The sequence below is a fragment of the Hesperophylax consimilis genome, chromosome 9 (genome assembly GCF_061612785.1).
Source record: "Hesperophylax consimilis isolate HC1 chromosome 9, BYU_Hcon_1.0, whole genome shotgun sequence".
NCBI classification, from domain to species: Eukaryota; Metazoa; Arthropoda; class Insecta; order Trichoptera; family Limnephilidae; genus Hesperophylax; species Hesperophylax consimilis.
The window spans coordinates 7473921-7489443 of NC_142844.1; the positions used below are offsets into that span (position 1 = coordinate 7473921).

Sequence of the window (15523 nt, forward strand, 5' to 3'; positions counted from 1 at the left end):
TGCGTAGTTGTCCTTATTTGTTAATTTATTATATCTATTATACAAAAAAATATGTCTATATAAGACGTGTGGGATTGCACTAACCTCCCCACATTCTGGAATAAAATTATTATTATTATTATAAATAAGATAAACCGTCTTCCTGAGATATCTCAGTTTAGGCCATAGGCCAAAGACGTCAAGCAAAATAAATGTCTTTAATAATTTGACTCGATTTATCGGATAAGTTAACTTTAAGTGAACACGCCTCACTCGATGAACCCAGGCACCACTGTTAAATCACCAAACGTAGCGAATAACTGGGGGTGACCTATGGCAGAGGTGTTGGTAATCTTATAAATGGTTACCGGGGCAGCGGTACCCAAACCTGCCTCCCAAATTGAAATGATTCCGACAGTCTGTTGAAAAACGCCGCTACTTTTAGAGCGGCCTCTGAGGTGTCGGATAAGCAGTCAATATGCACAACAGTTTGGATAAAGCCGTTCGTTATGCAAAATAACTGACTTATTAATGAATGGAGTGAACTTACTAAGCTCTTAGAACTGAAAGAAATCGTAAACACGATCCGTAGACTTAATTCATTCCTCTAAGACGCGATTAATTGATCTCGTTCCAACTTGGAGAAACAAAATTTGTTGGTTATGACTGTTATGAGTTATGACTAATGACCTCATGAACTAATTAACTCCCTTCTTAGAGTCAGAAAGTATATGCGGATTGTCAGTGTATATTAAAGATAATATTTCAATTCGACATTGTCAATTTATTAGTATTTTTGTAGACGTCTGACGTTTAGGAATGTTTATAATGTTTATAGAGAAATGCGCCAGTGTTGCCATCGCATATCGTATTCTGATTTATTGCTTTATCAACATCATAAAATCATCGGTAGTTGTGTCTATCGATCTTAAAGTTTTCGATATCACTAGACCCGCAGGTGGCCTTCATCTCTCTCATTTGGTTTAGATATAATAATGACAGTTGCAATTTCCTGTTTACCTGGTTAACACAGGATACCTTCAGGGTTTAACTAAAACATAATAATGTTTAGTTGGACTTATTACCAGAATTGATATTATGACCGGTACAAGACGGCATCAAAAAGCTGTTTCCGCGCCCGTTCAGTATTTTTAAATGCAGGAGACTGCAGACTACACTCGGTCCAACATTAGAACAACCCGTGGACGCGCATGTCTCCGCCCCTTCGCCCCACTCCTAAAAGGACGAGCGTTAACACATTTAGACCCACTTTTTTAACAAATTAATTATTTAATTTATTTTCCTACCGATAAATAAAATAAAAAATTAAAACATTTTAATACATTCAAATAATGATGATGATAGTATTACAATACATATTGTACTTTATTAGGCATCAGATTTATCAAATCGGCTAAGAAATCAATCCAAAGTTGAAAATATCATCATTGCCATTAAAAAAAATAATAATTTTCCTCAGATGATTCATTTGAAATTTCAAAAGCTAACGAATTATCATTATTGTCCTCTAGTTCATCAACAATGTGATCGATATTCCGAAATTTTTTTTCGATACATATTTATTATCATTGTCCGTTGAGGTTTGTGCACCACCTATAAACATAAAAAAAACCGATCAACACCAACATTCACAAATTTTATACATATATTACCTATCTATATCCTTGAATTATAAAAATGCATTGTTGTAAATCGAATAGTCATACAAATAACACATAAATAATGTTTACCTGTCCTTTTTTGTTTTTCGTAATTGGTGATAATGAATTCGGACATATCGGCTGAACATCCATTTTATAGCAGGGTCTGAATGGGTTAATTTCTCTAAGCGCGGGCACTAATGACTAACGAATTGTCAGCGAAGATTGCCGGAGATAGCCGAGCGATGGTGAAGGAAAGGAGCGGGGGGGGGTGGTATGCGCAGAACGAACCTAATTTGGTACTCCAACAGGTCGTTCTTATCGTGGACAGAGAATAGAACGTGCCACCATTTATAATCTAGGTCTATAGTAATTTGATTAAAAGCAATCAAAAGGTATTGCAATAGCAATTAGTTCTCAATTATCTTAACTCTATTACAAACACCATTAAGTTTCGTAGTTAATGAGTAAAATAATTATCTAGGACCTAGATTCTAGGTGATTATCTTGTAACTTTTCAAACATTTTCAAAATTCAAAAAAAATTTTATTGCACAAAAAGAGTACAAAGGTTATAGCTTATAGGTTACATCCTATTTATTCCAGCTAACCCAACAAATACACATTATATTACATAAGCCATTGTTAATAAATGCATGTAAAATAAAAAATATAAAAAAACAGATGTATTTAATTTATGTAAGGTATTCATTTAAGGTGTAGTGACATTTGTTTAAAAGAAATGTTTTTAGTGTTGATTTAAATTTAAGTATGTCGGTTATTTGTTTGATGCTACGTGGAAGGTTGTTATATACTTTATTGGCCATGTAGTGTGGTCCTTTTTGAAAAATAGTTTTGTTTGCTTTTGGGATTAATAAGTTTTCTGTGAACCTTGTAGCGTGTTTATGTGTTGAGTTTTTTTGTGGGAACTTTTCTGGAGATGATCGTACTAACAGGCATAACTCCATTATATATATATGTCCATCACTGTCAGAAGTTTAAGATTTTTAAAAATTGGTCTACATGAATCCCGGTGACCAGAGTTTGTAATTTTTCGTAGGCACCTCTTTTGGATGATAAAAACATCTTTGGCGTTTACTGAGTTTCCCCAAAAAACTATTCCGTATTTTATCATTGAGTATACGTATCCATAGTATGCGGTGATTAATTATATTATATTATATTTTCCCGTTAACATAATGATATCTTTTCATTTTATGAAACTAATTGCCTCATTTTTGGAATATTGCAATACCTATACAAAACCTTTACAGAAGAACAAGAAATAACACATTTATTTTGCTGGCCCCGCGGAGAAAACTTACTGATATAAATTACCGATTTATGTAAAATCTCTTCAAATTATTGATAATATTTGGATTATTTGTATAGAGCCGTTTTTGTGCAAAATCACCTCAAGGGCGTAAAATTATTGGTAATCCGGTTAAAAATGGGATTAGAGGCTCTTAACGAATGAATTGATAGGTTTCCTGATAAACTTTTAGTAAAATACCAATTACGATGTCGGAAAACGTATTCATAAAAAATCTAATATTTTCGCAATAATTTGAAAAGATCTTTAATAAATTAGCAATACTCATTTTTAAAAGATAATTTCTGTTAAGGAACAACAGCACCAAGATTCCGCCATAATTTTTTAAAGGTTATTGAGAATATATAAAATGTCATATCGAAAAAATAGATAGGTAGGTACCTACATGAAATGCTACTTTACAGTTTTGGATAAAATGATTCTTGCTTTTTAAATAACAATTCAAGAGAAATGTGAAATGCATAAATTTATTCGTTTACGCTATCTTTAGATTTATCCTCATCGAAAGTAAAATTACATAACACTTCCCCATTGATTAAGTTATTAGTTATTACGTAGAAATCCGTTCGTTACGTTGAGTTACAGAGACATTATTGTTATGGAACGAAAGGAACATGACTTGAAAGTTCGATGTAAACTTTAGCGAATAATAACAATGATTTACTGGTTTATTACGACGTCATATCTATCAAATAGAATTAATTCGAGGCAGACGTGTAGTAAAATATGCATTGCTTTCATCCATTATATAAAAAGTATTTATACGAGGTGTATTTTTTAAAACTTTTTTTTGTAGTCCTGTTCGTATTGGAAGTGATAAATCACGTTTCTAGTTTTCTAACTGATTACAACTACCGTAGCAACAATGACGAATTTGGCGACAGTATTTTCATAAAAAGCCGCGTGAATAGGTCAAATTACGTAGGTACCCACTAATCAGAGAAACTTAAAACATTGTGAAGTAGGTCCTGTATACATAGTGCAAGTTGTGCTTACCGCATCGAAGATGCTAACAACTTCAACCCCACGACCCCAATTTTCAGATACAGGCCGCTCGTAATCGCCGTCGAGAGTACCTTCATACGAATACGTTGCTCGTCTTTCTTATTCTAGAGTTTCGTCGAAGGTATATACGAGTACTTCAAAACAGTCATTCCACTCGAAATCGAGTGGGTCGAACCCGTCTACATCGACTTGCTTTATACCAGAGGTTCCCAAAGTGATCTATATGGACCCCCAGGGTTCGATATCGGCTTGCTGGGGGTCTATGTCAGCGAGAAAAAAATTTGGTGGTCCACGAGATTCAAATGGGGTACATACGAGCGGACCCCTATTTACCTCAACTTAATATTTAGGAGTTCCGTAAATGACACAATACACACAACACAAATAATACAGTTTACGTAATACTAATAATAGACTGAGAAATTAATTTTTTGATATTTGTATGTTTATATATAGTAGAGTTGTTTACTGAGGTATATAAATAGATTCTACGTTGCTTTTCTCGTCAGAATTAATTTATTGAACCAAAACATTGGACATTGGAAGCCGCGAATTTTCCTAGTTCCCTAACTTGTTTTTGAAAAACGTCTAGGGTAATAATGACGTTCAACATTTAGATGTACTTCACACAAACTTCAAAACTAAGTTTGAGGACATTTCGACTGTGGAAATGGAATGTTGAAGAATCGGATATCATATGACAAGAAGAACTGATCGGAATAAGCGCTAACAAAGAACTTAAGGGGCAGTTCTGTAGGGCCACAGAAAGAAATTCCCGTTGCTTATCCTGCTCCATTTTCATTTGGTGTAATACCTCACAAGGGCGCCTGTCTGCACAATGCAAAAACAGAGGAACTATATTGCTACCCGGTTGTAGAGCAGTTAAGGGAAGGGAATCTTTTTACGAAAAAAATAAATGATTATCACATAGGATATTAATAGTTTTAGAAAAATTCAATATTTGGCAGGCAGGGGGTCTACGGAAAAAAAATTGGTATTTGGTCTACGCGGCAAAAAAGTTTGGGAACCTCTGCTTTAGACAAATGTCAAAATCTGGTCGATTATATCCCAACCTAACATCGTACCCCGCATGCTCTTCGAACGACAGGCATCGCATATTTTTACGAAAATGTTAAGGTTCCATATAATGGCTGATTTACCGGCAATGTTGGCTGATACAAGCTGAACAGCTGCTTTGATACCAACAAAAACGTTTCGCCGGAGGGTCGATTCTTTCGATAGTTATTGGACAGATGAAGACTTCGTCGTGAATTTTAGGCTTAACGAAGCCTTAGTAAGCCTGCTGGTAGTCATTGTGTCTCCGTTCATAACACCCCCATCCCGTTCTTCAGCTCTAGACGGCAAAACTAAGGGGATTTCAAAAAATCCTTAGAAAACATTGACAGTTTTCAAATGAAAATTAACTTGCTAATTAATCTATTGCAATGGCGTTTTGCAGGTGTTTAGCAGCATTAACTAATTAACCGTTTCCCCGCAGTGGTAGGCAGAGAGGACGGACCGCCAAACAACTCGGTCTTGGCACACACTCCTTGCCTCATTCACATTAGCAGCATTACATTTGGATAAATTTATTGTGAATGACACGGTGACGTTATCACATTTCACACCATAGAAACGTCGAAAATATCAGAAAAATAGACAATATTCACATTACTGCCAATATAATCATCTCTTCAACCCTTTCACATTTAATAACTAATAATAATAACTCTTTATCTATATCGGAAAATAGACCCCCAGGGCAATCAATCAACTGGTGTTTTTATATGTTCTATATTTAATAGAACTCTAAAAAGAATTAAATTATATTTACAAAGTCTCGACTTCCTTACTTAATAGACGAAGTGTGTATTTTATTTCTGAGTACACAATAAATTCTAGCAGAAGTCCAGTTTCTGATAACAGAAGATAATTATACATATTTCGTAAAATTGGAATCACTCCATTTGTTCTTCCATCCTATATTGATGTTAAATTTTATGCATAAAAATTAACTAACGTTTTGGAATTTAGTAACAAGGCTTGTAGAAAAGTCAATAGATGTCGCACATTAAAATAAAATAAATGGATATATTTATCCAAGACGACTATCTAGATTGTATTTAGTTCGTGTAGAATCTTGCGATCGTACATAAAGATAGCGGCGAATACAAATATGCGTTGAGAAAATGAAGATTAAGTTGGTAGCTCTTAGTCGAAATATAATACTGTTAAATATGATTTAATAAAGAAGGCAGAAGAAGCCTGGGAACGCTTTAACCAAGCTGAGGAATAAAGCACCACAGGTAGAGATAAAATGTTGTTAGACAGGTAGTTGTAACGTGATTGCGCCATTGATATATGATACTTATGAACTAGTCGATGGATTGTATTCAATAATACTTGTTTGAGGAGTAGAGTCGCTTTAGTTAATCGGCAACTTGAACAACCCGTTTCTTCACATTTCTGAAATAGTATGTTGACTCAACTCTTTGCTGATCTTGACCAACTGACCATGGACCAGAAAGAGATGAATTACTACAATATTTATTGAAAAATAAGATAGGATTAATAAATCTAAACGGAACAAAGAACCACGAGAAATGACAAGGTAACGGTCGCAACCTGTCAATAACCCGGTCCATATTGACGGCTTATCCGACACCTTGGAGGACGCGCAAAAAGTAGCGGATTTTATCTACCGACTGCCGCAATCATATTCTGACCGTGCTCGCAAATATCGCTTATTATACATAGATGACGGATTTCGTTAATATCGTATTGACATAGGGCTTTATCGATCGTCCGTGCTAGACCTTCAGGACCTCTTTCTTGCCGGTACAACGCTTTAACCACTAAGCTAACGAGTAATTTTCCGTAATAAAAATCGTCAAAAAATATGGAATTATTTGAGGATAATTCTTAAATGGCAGGCCTCAATAGCTTAGAGGTAGAGCGTTGTCCCAGTAATGCAGAGATTCTCGGTTCGATCCTCAACTACGACTGTTACCTTTCTACGACTTTTATTTTTATTTTTGCTGCACAATACATACCTTCAAAAGATAATCCAATAAATTTAATACTACAATATTGTTTAATGTACATAAAAAGCAAATAAGATCGAGTACAATTAAAAATTTTAAAAAAATTATCAAAAACATTGGGAAATTGAATACATAAACAATGAAAAGCTAAAAATGGAAAATGTTGTTAGCAAATGTGTTGACACTCGATAGCTCTAGTTTATTAAGTCTGAGAAAAATGACGCGACGTCGCACTGTGTTTCGTTTCACACAAGCTAGACGGAAAAAACTCACTTTGGAATTCTTGAAAAATGACTACATGGGGGTATTAACAGGTAGTTAGTGTGACAAATGCTTTTGTAATTGGGGTAATTAATGCACGTATTGACTCAAAATAGAGCCTCAAAGTTTTACCTACTTATTATTCTCAAAATACACATATTTTTTACTGTTTACATTTGTTTTCTTTATAAACCTCAAATACGCTATTAATATTGTATTACTTATTTAAAAGCTCTTTTTTTATTTTTTTTTAAGAAAAAAAATATACTAATACATAAAATGACTACTAACTAATACATAATTCCCACAAGAGGGTTCCAAACACTTCATTATTATATAAGAGTTTTTTCCGTCTAGCTTGTATGAAACGAAACACTGTGCGTCGCGTCGGTAGAATCGACTTCGAAACAATCAAATCATTAGAATGAATATTAAGATGAATGAAAACATTAAACATTTATGTGAATACCTTATTATTAGAGACACCCATTCCTAGCATTGACAATATTTTCGGAAATTAAAGCGATAAATGGTGTTTTTAGCGATAATAAAACAGATTTTTTAGTCGCTCAATCTTGTATTGACAGATAGTAGAACGAACATGACACACTTTACTGTAGAAACATGTTCCATGTTGAGTTTGAATCAATAATACAACAAACATGTTGAAATTGATTTTGCTAATTTAATTGTTTTTCCCCTCTTGCCGACTCCCATTCCTTGACGTATATCCTATTTAGCTATAAACGCCATAAAAACGCAAAATTATAGCTATAAAACCAATTTTTTCAATAATTAGTGCTACATTTAAAAAAATTAAAGCTTTGAATGGGTGTCTCTACTTATTATAAATATAATAGAAATAATTTGTATAGTTTGTTTCGCCAGGAGGTCTAGGAACAGACGATCGATAAATCCCTATGTCAATACGATATTGACTACATTCGGGATCTATGATAAGTTAGCAACATTTTCAGCACGGTCAACCATTGATAAGAAATTCCGACATAAATTTGGGTGACTTGATATACGCAAATTTTTTATTGATGTCGTTCTTTATGCAAAATTACAGGTTTATTTGAACGGGGGCAGATTAACGAAGCTTGCAGGATTGAAATACGTCATTTATACGAACAATTAATAATAATAATAAGAGTTTATTCCAGAATGTGTGCAGGGGTAGTGCAATGCAATACATTTAATTTATTAAAATAATAAGAATACACAGATAGGCAATGCGGAATAGAAGTGAAGAATGTGTGCACTGTGCAAGCAGCCGTTTGTGGAGGATACTTGAACATCTCCCGTCTCCTGTCTGGTTTTCAGGGGGGACTCAATTAGGCAACCATGGTAGTGATGATAGTGTTATTTGATTGGCTTATTAATTATTTAATTAAATCCGTTCGAACTTGGGGAAAGGAAATTTGTTTGAAACGACACTTGTTTCGTATTATGGCTATAGTTCTGCCAAAGGTGACAAATTAACTCAGTTGTGAAAAAGGACCTCCTTAACTTATCAACTCCTTTTTTAATGCCAAAAAGCAAATACAGAATGCCAACGCATAATTAGGTTAGTATTTCAATTCATATTCCCAAAAATGTATGACGTTTGATGTTTCGGAATATCAAATATCTCCAGTGTTGCCAGTACATATCGATAACTTTACAATATCAGATTCTGGCGATTTTCTACCAATCTAGCTAGCACGGTCGCACTATTGATACGCAGGTCGCACTATTGATATTGGTAATGAAAATCGACATAGGCTGGCAATGCTGGTGCAAATGTCTGGGAATTAACGTCAGACGGCTACGTAAAAGTTAAAAATACTTATTAATTGACAATGTCGAATTAAAATAATAACATTAACATACATTGGAAGTCCGAATGTACTTTTTAACAATAAAGAGGAACTTAATTAGTTCATGGGGTCTTTAGTTATGACTAACAACGTTTGTTCCTCCAAGGTAAAACGGAATCAATTGATCGCTTTTAAACGTGTAAACGATTTCTTTCAAGTTTAGTTAGTTTGGTAAAGATTAGTTAATTCACCTTATATAATTAATTAGCCAGTTATGTTGCATAATGAACAAAAGTCGTGCATATTGACAGCTTATCCGATACATTGGAAGCCTCGCTAAAAGCAGCGGCTTTTGTCTCCCGACTGTCAGAATCATATTTTAACCGTGCTCGCGAACATCGCTAACTGACCATAGATGACGGATTTCATCAATATCGTATTGACATGAGACTTTATGGATCGGTATAAAACCATCGGTAGTTACGCCTATTGATCCGACATTGTAAAGTTGTCGATTTCACTGTGTTAGACCCCCTGGAGTTTTTAAACGGTGATTTGAATGTTATAAGAAGACGAGGACGCTCGAGTTGACTCGCATTATCTTGCATTGGAATAATGTTATACGGAGTCGAATTAAATTCTATGTAATGTAGTTTTTTGACAGTAAAAATATGTTATACAGTATTGAATTTATTTTTTTTATTTCTTTTTATTTAGGAAGCAAACAGTCGTACAGTAAAAAATTATAACAATAAACATTCATATATTCTAGACTAATTAAGTTCCATTGAGTTAAATGTTGATTTAGTATTTTTTACCTACACAACATATTAAATGGCAAAAAAATAAACATAATAAAGAAATACATAAAATTAAAAACAAATAGAAAAAATACAACTTTTCGCATAGCTATACTATTCACTACGGGTGATAATAATGAAATTTTCACAAAAAAAAATCGAATAAAATAAGAGTATTTTAATTTATTAATTTATTAAGCTGAATTTTATATGATATCAAATTATGGTTGAAAATGTCTACATCTCTAGAGGCATTGTGAGTTTCACAGATACGTACTATTACAGAGTTTTGCGCGTATTTGAATTTACAATGTGGTATTCTAAATAAATCGTTCGATCGGGTGTTTTGTTTGGGGCAACGAAATGCAATCCTTTCTAACAGATATGATGAATCAACAAGACAGTTCACGATTTTGTGTAAGAATAATGCATCAGAGATTTTTCTGCGTTTATATAAAGTGACAGGGACAAATCGATGGTCACTAAAACGATACGATAGGTGTTTCATAAATTTGTTCTGAATATTTTCAATGCGATCAATATATTTATTGTTTTTGTGTTTAATTCGTAGAACTCCATTTAATTTTTTTATAAATTTAATTTAGATTAAATTTGATAATATTATTATTAAGTTCTGCAAGTGTTTTAGTTTTTTATTATTGTGACAGCTGTTTCGGCTTACAAGGCCATTTTCGAAGGCCAAACGTCGTCTCAATGTGGACTAACCACAGTTTGAAAATGGCCTTGTAAGCCGAAACAGCTGTCACAATAATAAAAAACTAAAACACTTGCAGAACTTAATAATAATACGATCAATATATGTTTGATATTGAGGATTCCAAATTACTGAGGCGAATTCTAGTTGTGACCGTACATATGACATATATAACAGAATTAGGGTGTGTGCTACCGTAAAAGGCTTTGTAATGCGAATAATGAAACCCAATTGCTTATAAGCTTTTTTTAGAATATTTTCAATATGATCCCTAAATAACATTTTAGAATCTAGTATTACTCCAAGATCTCTTATTGTTTCTACTTGTTGTAGGGGTACATGGTTTAGTTGGTAAGTATAATAAATTGAATATTTTGTTCGTGTAAAAGTAATAACATCACATTTATCTATGTTTAGATATAGTTGATTGTTTTTGCAATATTCCTCAATTTTACCAAGGTCTTGTTGTAATTGGTCGCAATCATCTATGGAGCTAATAGATTTATATAATTTCATGTCATCAGCGTAAAATAGGAAACAAGAATTACTAATAACACGGTTCATGTCGTTTATGTATAAAATAAACAAGATAGGCCCTAGATGAGAGCCTTGCGGTACCCCTGAGGGAATAATTATAATTTGTGACATGTAACCTTTTAAAGCAACAGCTTGACTTCTATTTTTAATACATGAAGAGAATCATCTCAGAAGATTTCCACATATACCAATCTTCGAGAGCTTGTTTAACAGTATGTCGTGATTTACTTTGTCAAAAGCCTTAGAAAAATCTGTGTAGATGGAATCTACCTGTTTCGCACTATCCATAGTGTTAAGAACAAAATCAGTAAACTGTCCTAGGTTCGAATCAACAGATCTGTCTTGAAAAAAAACATGTTGATGGGTCTAATAATAGTATTTTTGCATGAGTCAAAAAGTTGGTTACACCCGATTTTTTCCAAGATTTTACTTAAGATACATAGTTTAGAGATAGGTCTTTAATTTTCAATGTTCTGTCTGTCCCCTTTTTTTAAAAACAGGTGAAACAAAAGCTTGTTTCCAAATGGTAGGAAATACACCTTCTTTAAAAGATTTTTGGAATAGTAGTGTTACAGGAGTAACTAGTGTTTCAGCACAATTAACAATAAAAATTGGGTGTAACTTATTACAACCGGCACTATTTTTGGTGTCCACATTTTTGAGATGTTTTAACACTAATGGTGCGATTATATAAATTGAATCAAAATTAGTTGAATTTATGGTAACATCATTACTTGTATCAACAATATATTTTTTATTTTAATATAGATCATATGGGTTACATTAATACATACATATTTTTCAAAATATAATATTTAGGTTCATAATTGGTCATGTATACCTTATCAGAAAAGAGGAGCTCTTGTGCCTGATAAGGGAGTCACGATTCTTACTTAGATTCTTTAATGTAAACTATATATAATAATATAAATATATTTTTTACTATATATTTTTTTACTATAAATTTTTACTATAATAATTTTTTTACTATATATATAAATTTTTTTACTATAAATTTTTTTGGAAAAAAAGTTTGATTTTATTTATTTGTTCTTGTTTGTGGAAGTATTATTAGTAGTTTTTTTGGGGATAAAGACAGATTAGAAGTAATCGTTAAAAAAATTGCAAATTCGTTGACCATCACTTGAGAAAATGTTTTTGTGATACACGTTATTAGGTACTTCAGAAGATGACTGTTTTGATTTCACGAAAGTCCAAAAATATTTCACATCTTTCTTTATATTTAACTCGGCTTTCTTTATATAATTAGTATAACACTCTTTTTTTTCTTCTTTTTTGGCGAGTCCTGAGTAATGAGAAGGTATGATAATCTGAGGGGTGTGAATAATTTTTAAACTTTCGGTGATACTTTAGCTTTTCTTTGATGATTTTGATTACGTAGGGAGTGTACCACGGGGGATATTTGGGAGACAGATTAATGGTTTTTGATGGTACGTAGTGATCAATAGCTACATTAATAATTTAGTAAAATTTATCAGTTGCTTCTTCCATACCCCTTGAACTAAAATGAAATATTCGACCATTCGTAGAATAAATGGTAGACTAAGTCGGAGTCGCCGCATTATCTCCATAGATTCGTGTCTTCCTGGGGCCTACCCGACTTTTCTACTATTCCCTTCGTGTAGTATCATGACATATACATTATTACTGTTAAAAAACTATATCATATATCGACTTTAACACGACGAATTTATCGACTTTAATACGACGACAAGTGTCGTATCAAATAAATATTTGTGATAAATGAGGCGTACGTGATGAACGGAGAAAGATGTGTAAGGAGTATGTATGACGTATATGTGAGAGGTAGAAGAAGTCGAGGGCGCCAGAGAAAGATATGGCAGGATCAAGTTAAACAAATACTTATCACAATGCAATAATATTATTTCCATCCTAAAAATGCTCCCAGTTGTCAGGTACTCTAGAATTCACAACTCACAACTTTACCCCCAACTATAAGCCTTTTTTTATTTATTGTTTTCGTGTTTAATTCGTAGAACTCCATTTAATTTTTTTTTAAATTTAATTAAAATAAAATATGATTATTAAGTTCTGCAAGTATTTATAGGTTTTTTGTATTGTTACAGCTGTTTCGGCTTTCAAGGCCATTTTAAAACTGTGGTTATAACCACGTTTAGACGACTTATTTAAATGGTTCTATTTTACCCCCACCAAATTTAAAATGATTTATTACTGGTTAAACCGATTTACTGAAAAAAATAATTGTTACATTAGATTTCATATTCTGTGGCGGTATTTTGAAGTCTATTTTCCCCACAGTTTAATAATGATGTGGCTGCTATTAATTTATTTAGATGTGTTATATAATGTTTTGTGAACAAACTTCGAAACGTGGAATAAATAATTTTCCTTAATTTATTAATTAATATTATATTAAGGTCATTGGTTATTTTATTAATTTCTAATTATTCAAGTAAATTTAATCAAGGCCCTTTCTTTTTATATGTAAGGGCTTATGTTTATTGTTGTCAAGCGGGACGTGATTATTCACTAAGAGATGTTCTGCGAATTTTGAAAAAGTGCTTTTATTATTATAACATCTTATATGTTCTTTGAATCTGTGACAAAGTTTTAAAAAAATGTTTATAAGTCCCCGAACAACGCCGGGTACACGTCAGCTAGTATAATATTAATACTAAATAATTTATTCACCTTCAATGAGATTTAAAACCAAGAGAAACTTAAAAAAAATGTGTTTGTATTGTATTGCAATTAATATTGATTAAAATTTCCCGTTAGAAAAAGATAAATAATTCAGAGGCGTTTTAGGTGTTTCCATCGCTCGAAAAAAACGTACTTCGGTACCAATTTATCCATAATTGTACTGAAGTACGCACGAGGCCTTTTTATCTGTTGACACATAAACGAAAGAAATAAACAAAATGAAACAAACACTTAGTTTGAAACCACTAAACATTATAGTATTATACATGTTGCAATAAATAAGATTAGTGATAATTTACATATATGAAAAATAACAACACTTGTAACGCCAGTTTAAAACTATAAATCATTGTATTTCGAGCGCTGGAAAAATTTGAATAACAATCATAAACATTTACGATGCTCTTCAAGAAACATGTAAGGGTATTATAATATTTAATTTAATCGGTTATTGTATGATGTATGATTCAACGGGTGACCAAGAACACTTACAGCTTTTTTCCGCCATTTCAAGCAGTAAAGACGTGACAGATTTGGTAAAAAGTTTAACATCTCAATAGCAGGTTATTACAGACCGATTAATCTCTGGAAGCGGTGACATCATCTATTAACCAAGATTGTAAGACATATGTAAACTAAGAAATGTCCTTGTATCGTGTTTTAACTTTCTTTAAAGCTTGTTGGTATGTTGAATCAATAATAATAGTGCCAAATAGTGCAAAAATAGAAATGCAAGACGATTGGTATGATACGTAAGCAATTGAATATATGACCTTCGGATTCAAACACAACCGTTAGAATAATACCCACATAACATATTCTTTTGAAATCGGTCAGTGTCCGACACAAATTACGTGATTTGGGTTCGTTGATCTATTGATAAATAATAAGAACACATAAATCAATCATGCATGACCCATGGCCCAATTTATTGAATAAAGTTTGCGAACACTTCGGTGACCCAAAGGACATGTTATAAAAGGGCGTTCTGGAGGTCCAGCACGGACGGTCGATAAAGCCCAATATTATAATATTAACGCAGAAAAATCTCTGATGCATTATTCTTACATAAAATCGTGAACTGCCTTGATTCATCATATCTGTTAGAAAGGATTGCATTTCGTTGCCCCAAGCAAAACACCAGTTCGAACGATTTATTTAGAATACACCACATTGTAAATCCAAATACGCGCAAAACTCTGTAATAGTACGTATCTGTGAAACTCACAATGCCTCTAGAGATGTAGACATTTTCAACCATAACTTGATATCATATAAAATTCAGCTTAATAAATTAAAATACTTTTATTTTATTAGATTTTTTGTTGTGAAAATTACATTATTATCACCCGTAGTGAATAGTATAGCTATGCGAAAAGTTGTATTTTTTCTATTTTTTTTTTTAATTTCATGTATTTCTTTATTATGTTTATTTTTTTGCCATTTAATATGTTGTGTGGGTAAAAAATACTAAATCAACATTTAACTCAATAGAACTTAATTGGTCTAGAACATAGGAATGTTTATTGTTATAATTTTTTACTTTACGACTGTTTGCTTCCTAAATAAAAAGAAAAAAAATAAAATTAACACGATATTCACTAAATTCGTCATCTACGGTCAGTTAGTTATATTTGCGAACACGATAAGAAGTATTCCGACCAACGACAGACAAATTTTA

The 15523-nt window shown here is 32.6% G+C and overlaps 1 protein-coding gene across 1 annotated transcript in view; it reads right to left on the minus strand.

The window, feature by feature from the left end:
- Positions 1-15523, minus strand: part of LOC149420852 (ATP-binding cassette sub-family G member 4-like) — a 90797-nt gene that overhangs the window by 15157 nt on the left and 60117 nt on the right. The gene's annotated exons all lie outside the window — the stretch shown is intronic.